The sequence below is a fragment of the Lontra canadensis genome, unplaced genomic scaffold (assembly GCF_010015895.1).
Source record: "Lontra canadensis isolate GAN:19392208 unplaced genomic scaffold, GSC_riverotter_1.0 scaffold16, whole genome shotgun sequence".
Taxonomy (NCBI): domain Eukaryota; kingdom Metazoa; phylum Chordata; class Mammalia; order Carnivora; family Mustelidae; genus Lontra; species Lontra canadensis.
In genome coordinates, this window is record NW_022631010.1 from 12288526 (window position 1) to 12302833 (window position 14308).

General features: G+C 41.3%; 1 protein-coding gene across 2 annotated transcripts in view; it reads right to left on the reverse strand.

Moving 5' to 3' along the window:
* The window catches only part of PAK5 (p21 (RAC1) activated kinase 5), a 284443-nt gene that overhangs the window by 151971 nt on the left and 118164 nt on the right, over nt 1-14308 (reverse strand). The window lies entirely within an intron of this gene.

Consider the following 14308-nt stretch of genomic DNA (forward strand, 5'->3'; position numbering starts at 1 on the left):
AGGAGCTTTTCCCATGTTTACGACTATGGTATCTCCAGCACATAGAACAGTTCCAGGCGCCCAGTAGGTTCTCAAATAAGTATTTGTTAAATGAATGGATGGATGCGTGATGAACCCCCTCCACATCTCAGATTCTGGTTTAGGAAGACAGTTAATTCAGTTAGTGGGGCTCCCTCATTATTTTAACACAAAATGAGCTCAATCATTCTGCTCTGATCTTTTTAAACAGCATTCTGCTTCTTTCCAAAAGACTTCCATCTAAAGGTTCATATAGGAAGATTACAAGAAATCCTCATAATAGAGAATTTTAAGGAAAGTTCTTAAAATAGATTAGATTGCAAATTCCCTAAGGGTAAAGATTTTGTTTCATTCACTGCTGAAATCCTAACGTTCAGAACACTGCCCATAACACAGATGCTCAATAAATATTTGTCAGAAGAATAAATTTTACCCTTTTAAATTTTCTTTATAGCTCTTTCTCTCTTCTTTCTGCACACAGCCAGGAAACTCATCCATTTTTGTATTTTCCCAGGCCGTTCTACTTGCCTAGAATGCCACCCACTGTGCTTTCTTCACATCCACTGAGATCCCATTAGTCCTCTCAATGTGGTTCAAATCTTCCTCTCCCAGAGAGGCTTCCCAGAACCTCAAGGTTGGTTGAGCCTCCACACTTCTGTCTAAGCTCCATACTTCTACCCTCTTCAATCCAATACTTGCTAACATGATGTCTTTCATTCATTCCTTCTTCACCATTGCATTCTATATAGACTCTGGCTTCTTGAAAGCCAGAACCACTTAGTTGGATTTTTTTTTAAATCTTCCCCACAGATGAGTGCTCAGAACATATTAGACATAATTATGATTTGACTTAAAGGGGAACCTTTCAGTTTTGGTGAGGGGGGCCCAGAACAGTCCTACTTTATTACTGTTATCCTGGTATGACTATTAAACAACTGTCCTCTTTACTCTCAAACCAGTCTGGGTTTGGACAAGATATAATCTGTTTTCTCAAGTTATAGCTAACATTGATACAATAAAATATTGGCCATAAAATGTCTTTGAGTTCTTGACAATAAGCCATGATTTTAGAGCTGTTGGACCATTGTAATGAATCTGACCCATGCAATGTCTTTACTAGTAGTGACTGTATTTATTTGGATTTGGAAAAGAAGGAAAACAAATTCAAATAGTATTGAAGGTGGGATAGCTGGCTTGATGAATCTTCTTTTATCTCTCAACATATTGTTTAGAAACCTTCCTGAGAAAAAAGAGGAAAAGGTGGTACAAACCCTCAACTACATGCTTTCTTACTTCGTACTTTTAAAGCCTTTGCTCACATGTGATTTCCTTTGATATTTACAACACCCCTCTTAAGTAGATCAAGGTGGTAGATACTGGTTTTCCTATCTTGGAAATAAAACACCTTCATGGAGTCAATACCACTTGGCCAGCCAGCAAGAGATAGAAGCTAGAATAAAGTCAGGATTTATATTAAAATTGGACAGCTCCTTTTCCCCCATTAAAATACATGTTCTTCAGTTATCCTTCCACAGCTGAGGACAATCACATCCTTCTCCAATAAAAATGAAAACATTTGTAGCAAGAATCAAGGAGCACTTCATCCGAGGAATATTTGCAAACATGCCAATGGGGATGCTTTCTAAGCCATAGAGATGATTAGGATCACACCTCCCATTCATCCCATCTTTACACTTTCTAGGGTGCCTTTCACTTTCTTTCATACCAAACTCAAGGAATAAGCAGACTAGGTGTTTTCACTTTGCTTCACTCAGCACTCAAGAGAGGGGAAGAAGTGAGCTCAAGACTGCATTGAGGCCTGTAAGGGGTGCAGCTAAAAATGATGCAGGTCACCTGACTCCTGACTCCCGGTTCCTTTGGCTTTGCCAAATGAAAAGGTCACAGAATAAAATGCGAAATTTCCCATGAAGCTTACTGTGGTGAGATTTAACCTGCCTTTAAATTTAAAAAAGAAAAAGGAAATTGACACAAAGATCATTTTAAAATTTTTCCTGTCTTTATGTAACAGATCAACAAAGGAAGAGCTTTACAGAGTTGCTTTACGTTTTGAGCTTCACATGTGGATGTAACTGGAACATTCCACGGGGAACAACACTTTTAGGAACACAAGCAGGAGCATCAGCCTAAGGCTGATGTTGTACAGCACTCTTCTCTGCATCCCCTGAGCTCCAGCCAGCTCTCAGGCCCTCACACTTCATGCCATATAAGTAATAAGCTGCAACCAGCAACTTGGAATATAGTCCTGACTGTATCACCAGAAGCCTCTCCTGGCTTAAGGACTCAGTGTGTGGTTCCACTTCTTTAGTTATTCCTTAGGTTTCTACAGATTCTCTCCTTGGCCCACTTTCCAACCAAAAGGGGAGATGCTAGATAAAACTGACTGGGAGTTCTTTGAGGTCACTGCTCATTACTTCCTTCTGGGGTATGAGAAATAATCTGTGTGGCAATGAATTTCTAGTAGTAGAGAAAGACTGGGGTGCATATTTTTTTTCCTCCTAAGTCTATTTCTTAGGGAATTTTGAGGAAACGTTAAGTTTGTGAATGAAGGGAACAGGGCTATTCTCCCATGGTGTTTTTTGTTTTGTTTTGTTTTGTTTTTTTGTGGTGGTGGTTGTTTTTAAAGACATTAGGTTGCTGCATATAAAGATCTACAAGTAATGTCCCCAAAAGCACCACTCCTGCCAGTTTAGTAAGTTTTACAGAAAACTCTAAATTTCTATGATGACTGAAGGAACTCACACTTCACAGATGGGGAACCTGGAACAACGATCACACCACATGGGGAAGCAGCTGGCCTTCCCTATGGGTGTAGCTTTGTACACTTACTTGTGTTTGCCATGGAGACATCTCAGGTTAGAGGGTAACGGGGAGAATTAACGGGCAAGCACCCAGTCCTCGAACATCTGGGTTAATGGGGATACCTGAAAACCTCCTTAATATTGCTCAGTGGTCATCCCTGGGCTGCAAGGCCAGAAGGTGAACTCAACGCCTCCACCACGGCTACCCATTTGGCTACTGACTTTTATTGCATATAGAAAGACGACATTTCAGTTGCCTGTGGTCATAAAACCACTTCCTGGATGGGACAGACATTACTGGCACCCTACGAGGCCCCTATGTGTCCCCTCTAGTGTTCTGTCCCCATGAAGCAGTTTATTGAGTTCTATCATCATAGATTGCTTTCACCTGTTCTTGAACTCTGTAGAAATGGAATCACACATGACATCCCTTTTGTGTATCTGGCCTCTTTTGCTCAATGTAGTATTTGTGCGTTTCATCCATGTTGTTGTGTCTATCCACTACACATTCTTTTTATTGTTGCACACTCTTCCACTGAACGACTAAATCAAGATTTATTTACCATTCTTCTATTGCTGAACATGTGGCTTAATTCCAGTTCTGGACTATTAAGATATGTTGGCGATGTACTAATTTTCCTTTGTTATCAATCCAGGGGGCTATTGCTGAGTCACAGGGTAGCTCTGTCAAGATTCTGAGTTGTTTCCTTGTTTCCATGTTTTACACACACACACACACACACACAGAATCTGCCATGTGTGTAGGGTATAGGTAGCTTTCATTGATGTGGTATCCACTAGGCTTTTAAGTTTTACCAAAGGGGAAAAGATCCCAAGGAAAATAACAAGCAAGCAAAAGCAAAAACAAGTAAGACAGAAAAGTTACTTTCTTGGACACAAAATAATCAAATTGCCATGAAGATAGGATTTACTTTATGAAACTGGTCAATCTTGAGCTGCATGTTGTTTATTTGAAGTTGTCTGCAGGCTAGATCGCATTTGGAGGTTGCCTACAAACATGTTTTTTCCCCCTACATAATCAGGTTCTTTACTGTTAGCATGTTTTTGTTTTTAATAAACCAGTGGTCAAAAACTGGGAGATTTCCTATCAGAAAACTCCAGCTTTCAAGCTTCTCCTAAAAAACTGGAATATCTGGTAGACTTGAGGCCCCATTGCCATCAAGCAGTAACAAAATAAAGTAGGTACTACTCCACTGAGACAAACACAAAGGTCCCTGTTTGCACAGTGCCTTCCACCACCTATGGTTTTTTATACTGCCTGGTCTCTGTAGGCTTGAGAACCTCTACCCTATGACCCGACAGTAAAGCTCATTCACATTTCTCTCATTTAGAGTACAGGGATTTGGCAATTCGCAAGATGAGAGTGTTCTAGAGAATTAAAATTTTGTCTTTTTACATGTCAAATTTCGAAATGTGTGGAAATCTTCCCTAAAATGTACTGTACACTAACCCACCTCCAAGAAATGGCTGACATAAGAGGGACAGCTCAGAATATGTTGAATCTGTGTACTAAATGCATCAGAGGGAATATGGACAGGAGAGTAAGCAGAGCTTGTTCTCCTGATGGGAGAAACGTCACACAGGATATATGCCCACGGGACCAGGCTTCTGATCAACATCTGTTAACCATGAGGGCAGGATATTTGAAAACAGATGAGAAAAACAGCCCCTCTGATCCATTCAATTAACTACTTCGTGGACCAGACTCAATCCCATTATGATGAGTGCACTGGACAGTTGCTAACTGCATTCATATATTTTCCTCATGCCAAAGATATTAGTAGGGAGCCAATGTTACTTCATTTTGGCAGTTTGCATTCTAGATAATCTGAAGATTCCTTATGCTAAATTACAAATATATCCTGGTTACATTTAAGTTTTGATAGGCTCACTAGACAGTAAAGGAAGTATCTGACCACCCCCCATGCTGCCAGAATGAAAGAAAGAGAAAAGAAGCACGAGAACCTATGGAAAGAGTAATGAAAAAAGCAGCATAGTCCTAAGGGAACATGGTAATAGCACCACCAATCTGGAGACGAACTCTCAGTGCCTTTGCAAAGCAAGGCAGGGAAGCTAAACTTGAGAGACCGAACCTAGAATGGAACTTTGGAAAAGGAACAAAGTTGTCCCTGACTCCTAGAGAAAGCAAAGCAATCCTCACTGCAGGAAAACATCCCCATTCAGGCAGGCCCTAAGACTTCCCACATATTAACATCAATAATCAAATATTCCTATCACACAAAGGAAAACACCACCAAGCCAGCCTAACAGTTGACAAAATAACCCATTTTCTGTATCCTTTGTACTTCATGTTGCAAAATGAGCAGCTAAATACAAAGTAACTATGTCTAAAATATTTTTAAAAATTTAAAAATGGAAGATGAGCATGAGCTGACATAATAACTTCTTTGTCCTCTATGTACTCAGATGTGGAAACTTGCTAAGGGACCATGCTATTTCATGATTTGTAAGCTTTTGACTTCTTTTTCTGATTATCCCAATTGTGCCACATCCCTATCAGCTGTCCAATTAATTTGTCCCAAAGACTCCCATGCTCTCGTGGTCACTGTCAGATCCCTGTGCTGGCATTTTAATTGTGCTCCCCTGTGGCAGTTGCATCCACACATCACTAACAGTAAGTGCAACTACTCAACCCCATTCTGGATCCCATCCTCTTGGTAATATTAGGAAGCTTAACTCCCAGACAGTGTCTTTGAACAATCCACCCAGACCACAGACCACAGCCCCCATGGAGCTTCTCAGATATACCAAACCCCTTCTCTAGGGAATGCCTTACTGTCTTTGTGAAAGGAGTACCCTCAGGGTCAGTTAGGCACATATTCAAGTGATAGGTTCTCAGACTGAACCTAAAACCACCTCAACATTCCTCTTCCCTGAGCCATCTGACCCTTTAGCAGAACAATCAAAGAAGCTATGCAATTTTCTCCTTATTTGCTATAAGCCATCACAGCATAAAGACTTCTAACAACCATCCTAAGAAAACTGCCAGAGACAACTTCAAGTGTCTTTGACAAAAGATTAAATCTTGGGGTGCCTGGGTGGCTCAGTCAGTTAAGTGTCTGCCTCCAGCTCAGATCATGAACACAGAATTCTGCGATGGAGCCCCATCTCAGGCTCACTGCTCAGTTGGGGAGCCTGCTTCTCCCTTTCCTTTTCCCTCTCCCTCTGCCCCTCCCCCTGTTTGCATGTTGTCTCTCTGTCTCAAATAAAAGATTAAATCTTGAGTTATGTGTGAATTCCCCATATCAATAAATCCTTACAGTTCCAGCTTCCCTATGGGTTTCACCCTCCCCCTTCCCTCCATACACTCAAGGTCAGTTCCCATGCAGGTTTCCTTGGTTCTGATGACACCTGTTAGCCAGGTACTCCAATTTTTCAGTGGGTGGGCTCTTTCTCCCTGAAGAAGGGCTGATACTCCTTCTGCTCATTATCAGCTTGCAGCAATGAAGAGTGGCTGAGATATATCTTAAGGAGAATGAGAATAGTCTTAGGAGGCACCTCCTTCAAGGAAAATCCTGGCACAGCCATCAGGTGAGTGAGGCTGTTCTTTGTCAAGGGAGAAGGGATTGCTCCTGTCTTCCAGGATGGTTTAGGGGGATTTAGGAATTCAAAGTTGTCAAGCTCATCAACCTGATGACCCCTCCTTTCTCAGCCTCCATGCTGGAGCCCTGAGTTTGAAACAGCAGATCCTACAAAGCTGCGTGGTCTCTTTTGAAAGCTCTGCCAACCTTACAGTCAGACCCCAGGCCCAAATTTTATCAGACTCTGCCCTGCAATAGCCAGTGAGAATTCTCCTGTACAGCTGCCACATATGCCCTCCAACTCTCAGAGCATGTATTAAGTTGGCAATTAACCATCCTCAGCCTAGCATTCCCTTCTCGCATGTCCAAAGTAGTCACCCTGCTGCACAATCTGTGTACACATCGCTGCCCTACTAGTTACTGTATGCTGCAGCCGCTAAAGATCCCAACACCTGACCCTCCATGTAAGTCTTACCTCAATTTACTACATGCGAAAGCTTAAATGATTGTGATGCTGCAGCACACCAGGGTCTATTTTCATTCCAATTTGCCACAGAAAGATGTGGTCCTCATTGCTTTCAATGAGTAATCCAATTCCAAAATCCTATCCACAGAGTATCCCTTTCTAAAACCACTTATTTTAACTTAGTTTCCCTGGGAAATGGACCTGAGACAAGCATTAAGTGCTAAAGATTTCACTGGAGCATGCAATCCCCAGGCAGGAGAAAGAAGAGAACAGAAGCAGGTCCAGGAAAGATAGGAAGCTAAGGTAATAGGTTACGGTTCTGGCCACTCCATGACCATGAACTATGAAGGAGCACAGCCAGTAGCCAGACAAGGGCATCTGCAAAGTAACATGGAACACCTTTAAACATGTGGTACAAGGACATATGTCCTAGAAGAGGCAATCAGATGAGGAGACAAATGATGAGGGAATTTATGTGCCTTGCTTCCTCTTCTCTCTCCCAGGAGCAAGTTGCTAAAATCTAGGTCAGTGGTTGTCTACTAGGTATAATTTTGTACCCCAGGGTGACATCTGATGAGATGTGTGTGTGTGTGTGTGTGTGTGTGTGTGTGTAGAGATTTTTGTTGTTGTCATAGCTGTCATCTAGTGGGTAGGGGTCAAGCATAATGTTAAATATGCTACAATGTACACGAGGTTCCTTATAACAATTGTTCAGTCCAAAATGTCATTAGTGCTTCTGTTGATAAACCCTATTCTAGGTGATTGTAAAGCCAAGAGAACCCAAAGAAGTGTATGAGACATATTTAATAAAATCACCCAGCAGAAAAAGACAAAAGATATGGAAGACATTTCACAGAAGAGAAAACACAAATGGGGAACAAAACACGAAAAGATACCGAACCCTGTTAGTAATGAGAGAACTCAAATCATGGTAAGATACCATTTCACACTTAACTGATCAGCAAAAATTAAGACATCAAGAATACCAAGCATAGGGAGGAAGTCTCAAGGTGATTCTCATTTATGGCTGGTTGGGAGGAGAAACTGCTACCAACTCTCTAGGAAAGAGTGTAATATTATGTTGTAAAGTTGAACATGTACACATTTGAGGTGACCACTCGTTTCCATTTGCCTGGTATTTTTCCTGGTTTTAGCCCTGAGAATCCTGCATCCCGAGGAACCACACAGTTTGAGGCAAGCTGGGGTGGGTGGTTTCCTATATCATGTGTTCTAGTAACTCACTTCTATGTAGATATCCCTGAAAAACTTACACACACACTAGGAGACACATAAAAAATGATCGTAGTATCCTTGGTCATAGCTGAAAATGCAAAAATGGAAACAGAAATGCCAATCTACAGAAGAAGATATGTTCACACGATGTCACATTATTTAGCTGTGAAAATGAGCTATAGTTACATGTAACAATGCAGATGTATCTTAGAAATATAAATGTGTGAGGAAATGAGCAAATCTTTAGACTGAGTATAAAATCATTATTATTAAGCTCAAAAGGAAGCAAAAATTAATAACATTACCTAGGAATATACTCATGTTTGGACGTATTTTTTTTTTTAAGCAAAATAATGGTAAATGGTAGATGTGAATTTAGGATAGTGGTACAAGGTACAACTATAAACTCTGGAGGGTAGGTGGGGAGATGGAATGGGGAAACACTCTGCTACCTCAGAGAAAAATTAATAATAATTAGGTCCCCAGAGACTGTTCACTGGATTTTGTGTCTTTGCTCTCAGCTTTAACTATATTATTTATTTGTCTTTGGCTATGTTATTTTTTATTTTACCTTCTCTGAAAAATATAATCCTTATCTTACTTTTTAGAAATAGGTAGCAAAGAATCACCAATATATGTGCTAGACGAGAAAAATGGAATATGTTCCCCAAGCCAACAAGGGTGGGTATTTGGGTCCTGGGTTCTCCATTCAGGGGTCTGGCCAGCATTTACTTCCAGAGTCTAATTCCCATTCTGCCTCCAAGGAGCTGGTGATGCAATCTGATATCATCATGTTAAGTCTCATGCTAAAAGGTGCTGTGCCTGGTGGCTTAAAAGAGCACCACATCGAAACACAGACCCAAGAGAACTAGAAGTCACTTAGGAAAACAGTAAAATAAGGCTTCTGTTTAATTTATATAATCCAGTTTCAAAGCGAAATACCCATGAACTGAAAATTACCATTTCACACACACATCCCAGTGGAAACAAACATGGACACATCTCTTTCTAAATACATCCCTGATGTCAGCTGCATCAGAGACCTATTCGAGAAACTTGTCCTCGTGAAGGTCTGGAGCTTTGATATTTTGGTTTCAGACTATAATCCAAGATCTTTTATTTGGGGGACCCTTTGTTTTGTGGGTATGGAAGGTGCACCACAGAAAGAGTTTCCATTGTGTAATCTACATTATCACCTGACCTCTCTGAAGCCACAAGTTGCATATGCTGAATCATGCATACAGCTGTTCTTGCATCCAGGATCTCCCTCAAACTCACCTCTCTCTCCAAGTGCCAATCAACATATTTCCTTCCTCCCCCTTCCTTTTTGAAATAAGTATCAATCTTACCAATCACTTCCTAAGAGAAATCTTATAACACTGTTAACCATATTGCTACAGCAACCCGGACAGCCACCCATCCACTCATTAACCTGACTTTGCTCGCCTTCCCATTTGCTTAACATTTTTTTTTTCCTTAAACGTTATTCTTCCTACAAATTAACTTTTCTTTGCTTGAATTCTGGTACATTTCCCTACCTCTCTCTAGTCCTTAATGTTGCTCTCTCTCCTGGTGCTTGCCTCCTGCCCTCAGCACTGTATGTCTTCATTATGGGACACTGGGTGTCTCTGAAAACATACTACACGCCGTGCCTCAAATTTCCTTCCTGCTTTATCTGGCTGAGGAAAACCTACTTACCCTGTAAGCTTTAATCCAGATGTTTCTTTTCTCGGTAGATCTCCTCTTCCTGTCTCAGTGCCCTTTTGCCATGTGACCCTGAAGTTCCTCTTACCAAGAGGTGGAGTCTACGTCTACATCAGGGCTGGTCTTATGGCTGCTTTGACGTATATAATGCAGTGGAAGTGACTGTTCTGAGCCTCAGCCTCGGGAAGTCTTACACACTTTCATTCACTCTCCAACCCGCCTCGGCCACCACAGGAATAAGCCCAGGCTAGCCACTGAAGAACTGAATTGATCCAGCTACATTCACTCAGTTACCAGGTGTGCGAGGGAAAGCCTCTTAGTCTAACCAGTCCCCAGCCAATGTTAGCTGAACGCAGATCAATGAGTGAACCCACTTCAAACCAGCTAAACCTGGCCCACATCAGAAGAACTTTTTAACTCACCCACAGACTTGGCAGCAATAATACATACTTGTGTTCAGCCACTAAGTCATGGGACTACTCGTTACACAGAAACAACTGATACCTTCTTTCTTCATCCTACTTAATAGCAGTAACACACTTCCATATGGCTCTTGTTACATGCCATGTTTTCTGGTCTTTCTCTTCCAGATCTCCTTGAGAACATGGGCAATTTTTTGGTATCCCCAAATCTAAATGGTTCCCGCCAACTTTCCAATAAACGGGCATCTGAAAAATAATTAATTAGTTAATTAAGGACTACAGCAATGCCTGAGAGGTGGTTTTGGAGGCAAATCAGAATCTGAATCCTGGCTCTATTTCCTATATGTATTACTCCTGAGAATTTGGTTACCTTGCTCAACCTTATCTGTTCATCTATACATCGAAGACCCTAAAAATATATATATGCTGCAGGATTGTGGTGATAAAATACCTATTTCCCCTCCCCTCCACCTGATAGTAAGTGACAACTCTCTGTTCAACAAATAAGAATTAAATGATAAAATGTAATGCATTTATTATAGCGCATGGCTTCAAGTATTACAGTATTTGATAAATGACAGTTCTACTAATATGATCATGAGCATCCCTGTTGTCACTTCTAAGAGCAGTAACTCTCAGTACTCCATCATACCCTCTTGACTTCATCTGTGCATGCTGATCTAATGGCCACTTCTAATGGCAAACACCTGAGGTTCTTTTCCTGAGGCTTCCTCTGGCTGCTGGAGTCCTCTTGGCCCACATCTATGGCAGGTCACAGACGCCAGGGAATTAACATCCTTCACTTCTATCCAGGGGAGCAGTCTTCCATCAAGGCAGATGGGAAAAGGTGGCTGATTGCCTTGTCCTTGGTTAGGAGAAATCCAAGTTTATATTTCTATATTGCAGCCCAGATTTGCCCAATGGGATCATACTCCTCTTGGTCACAGTAATAATAAGGTATTTTTCTGGTTTTTTTTCTCTTCCCCACCCCACAATCTCATTTCCCTATAAAGGTATACTGCCATCACTTTCCAATAAACACCAGTATCCAAACTTTTTGTCTCACTATTTGATTCCACAGAAATCAACCTAAATCAACTACTAATTTTTCTGTTTTATTGTATCCTTATTGCTTCAGCATACAGTTACTTGTTCAGGAACTTTGATTCCATTTGGAAGCCTAGCCTTGTAAAGATGTCTCCAACTAATCAAAGAGTTGTATCTGATCCAGTGGATGACAAGACCAATCACAGAATGTGGTATACTACCTTTAGGTTTTCTTGGATATTTTCATCATGGTTCCATTCTCTGAGTACATCAGGATGGGGTTAACTTACAATAGATCTTGGGTAGTTCCATGCTTATGCTAAAGGGCACCTGGAACCACGGTATTGATTCCTGGCCAAGACAGAAGTGACATGTAATAGCTAGTGATTTATAACATGCAGTTAGAAGTCTGAAACTCCTCCCAAGGCATACTGTACCAGCCTGTCCATGCTGCTTATGGAAACTGATGGACTGATGGTTTACACCTGTTGACCTGTTCACAAAGCCTGCTTTTAACTCCCTGGGCCATGGGTTATAAAATCTCCTAGGTAAGCCTGATTCTTGGCTTCGCTGAGACCATGGTGTCACACGTGTATCTTGGTGGTTCATGATCTGAAGATGAAGGGCATCAAGTGTGATGTAGAAAAGGCCCTGAGAGCCATACCTAGAAGTCTTGGTCCCCTCCAAGGCTTGCTGTGCTTACTTTCTCCTGCTGTACCCTTTCCTTTGTTTTATTACAACTGTACATGTGTAATCTACCCGGCCTGTTTTCTGACGATAAAAGGCTTTTGAGAAGGGTTTGGGGGTAAAGAAAGGAAGGGTTCTCACAGCACCCAATTTTAAAACCCTTCCAGAAAGTGGTAAGTACTGGAAAGCAGTGCTGTGTACCTTGCTGAAGCTCTTAAAACACAGTTTGACTGAATTATCACAAAAAGTCTTCCGAACCCAGGGCGTGAGTTTGGTCTATGCTCTAACAGTGGCTGCTGGCTTCTTGAAATCTTGGACCTGCCTGGCAAGGTCAATGCACAATTCTTTACCCTCTCTTCCCCTCCTCTGTGGCTTTGTACATGCTCACTTGGGTCAAGACATTAAGCCCTCACCTACGGAGAGCTTTCGATTCTCTGGCAAACATTGCTCAAATTCTCATATTCTTGTTTTCTTGGAACATCAATTTTAAGGTGTATTTTAGTTATTGCTTCAGTGTTCCAACTAGAAGGAATCCAGTATGAAGTTCTAGTCTTGAAGTCATGCTTGAGGGACTTAAGCCACCAGTCCTTAAAAAATGCATAGGTTTCTTATCTAGAAGGGCACCTGTCATATGGGTAACCTCTCTGTGATGGGAGTAACAACGTTCTCAGAAGTCAGGAACCCTGCTGGAACCAGAGAGAAGTTGCACAAGAATCTGGAAGGGTCATGTCTCCAAATGTTAGGAGACGACCTGTCTAGAAAACCTGAGCTGTCAGAACGGAATTTTCTTTCTTTTTCACTACCTGACATCAACCTCCTCTGAGTTTCAGAACCAGGCTACAAACAAACATATCCTAAGCTACTCTTTGAAACTATAATACAAAAAGTAACACTGGATGAGTGTATATTAAAATACAAAAGAACAGCATATCCTTCATATGGAATTTAGAGTTACGTCTGGGGATTCATAGCACTGGTGGTCATCTAGTTTAATCTACCTAAAGCAGACCCCAAATATATTTTAAATCCATTTATCCCCAATGTCATGTCCCTAAGCCAATTATCTCTTGCCTAGGCAATGGCACTCTGTTTTCCACTATTACAGAGCCCCTATCCCTTTGCTAAACATACCAGAAAGGCCTTTTTAAACTACAAAATAAACTCACTCCCTTGCTAATAACTCTCCAATAACTTCTATCTTCATTGGAGAAAAATCCAGATACTTTTGTCTGAAAGGGGCTCCAACTTCATCTCCTACACAATGCTTCTCCAAATCCCCTCTCCAAGCAATGCAGATCTCTTCCCAAGCCTTGAAAGCATCTGTCTAGATCCTGATTTATGGCACATGCCAAGGTTTTATCTCAGCTGGGTCTTTTCCATCATCAAAGTCTCAAGACAAGATTCTCTGAATGGTCTTCTCTGATACCCAAACTAAAGTAGCCCTTCAGTCATGCTGCATCTTTTTACCTTGCTTACTGTGTTTGCAAACTCTATTAACAGCTACCAGTTTCCTATGCACATATTGACTTATTTCCCCCAGCCAGAATGTCAGCAACTTCAGGGCCATACCCTTGCCTTCTCTGTTTACTACTGCATCCCTAAGGTCTAGAATGGTTTGCTGACGTGGAGAAGCCACCCAATGAATAGATGTTGAATAAATGTTCTCCTCTGCTTTTTTACTATTACATAGCTTTTAGTTTCTTTAAAAGATTTATTTGAGAGAGTGAGTGGGAGTGAGTGATAGTGAGTGGGCAGGGTTGGGGGAGAGGGAGAGGGACATGCAGACACTCCTCTGAGCAGGGAGCCCAATGCAGACCTCGCCCAGATCCCAGGACCCTGGGATCATGACCTGAGCCAAAGACAGATGCTTAGCTGACTGAGCCACCCAGGCACTACTACATACTTTTTACTGTGATATACTTGACATATATCATTTGTCTGTGTTGTACAACCTGATTTGGTATTTTTATATACTGCAAAATGACCACCACAGTAAGTTGTTAACATCCAGCATCTCACATGTTAATTTTGTGTGTGTGTGTGTGTGTGTGTGTGTGAAGAGAACTTTTAAGATCTATTCTCTTAGCAACTTTCAAATACACAATACGATATTGGTTAACTATGGTCACTGTGTTGCACATTACATCCCCATGACTTATTTTATAACTGGAAGTTTGTATCTTTTGGTCACCTTCACCATTCCACTGATTCCCCATCCTCCAGCCCATCTCTAGCCACCTGCAATGTACTTTTTGTAACTTTTAGCTCAGATTAAAAAAAAAAAAATTTGTGTTAACTGATTCCACAAATAAGTGAGTCTATACAGTATTCGTCTTTCTCCATGTGTGA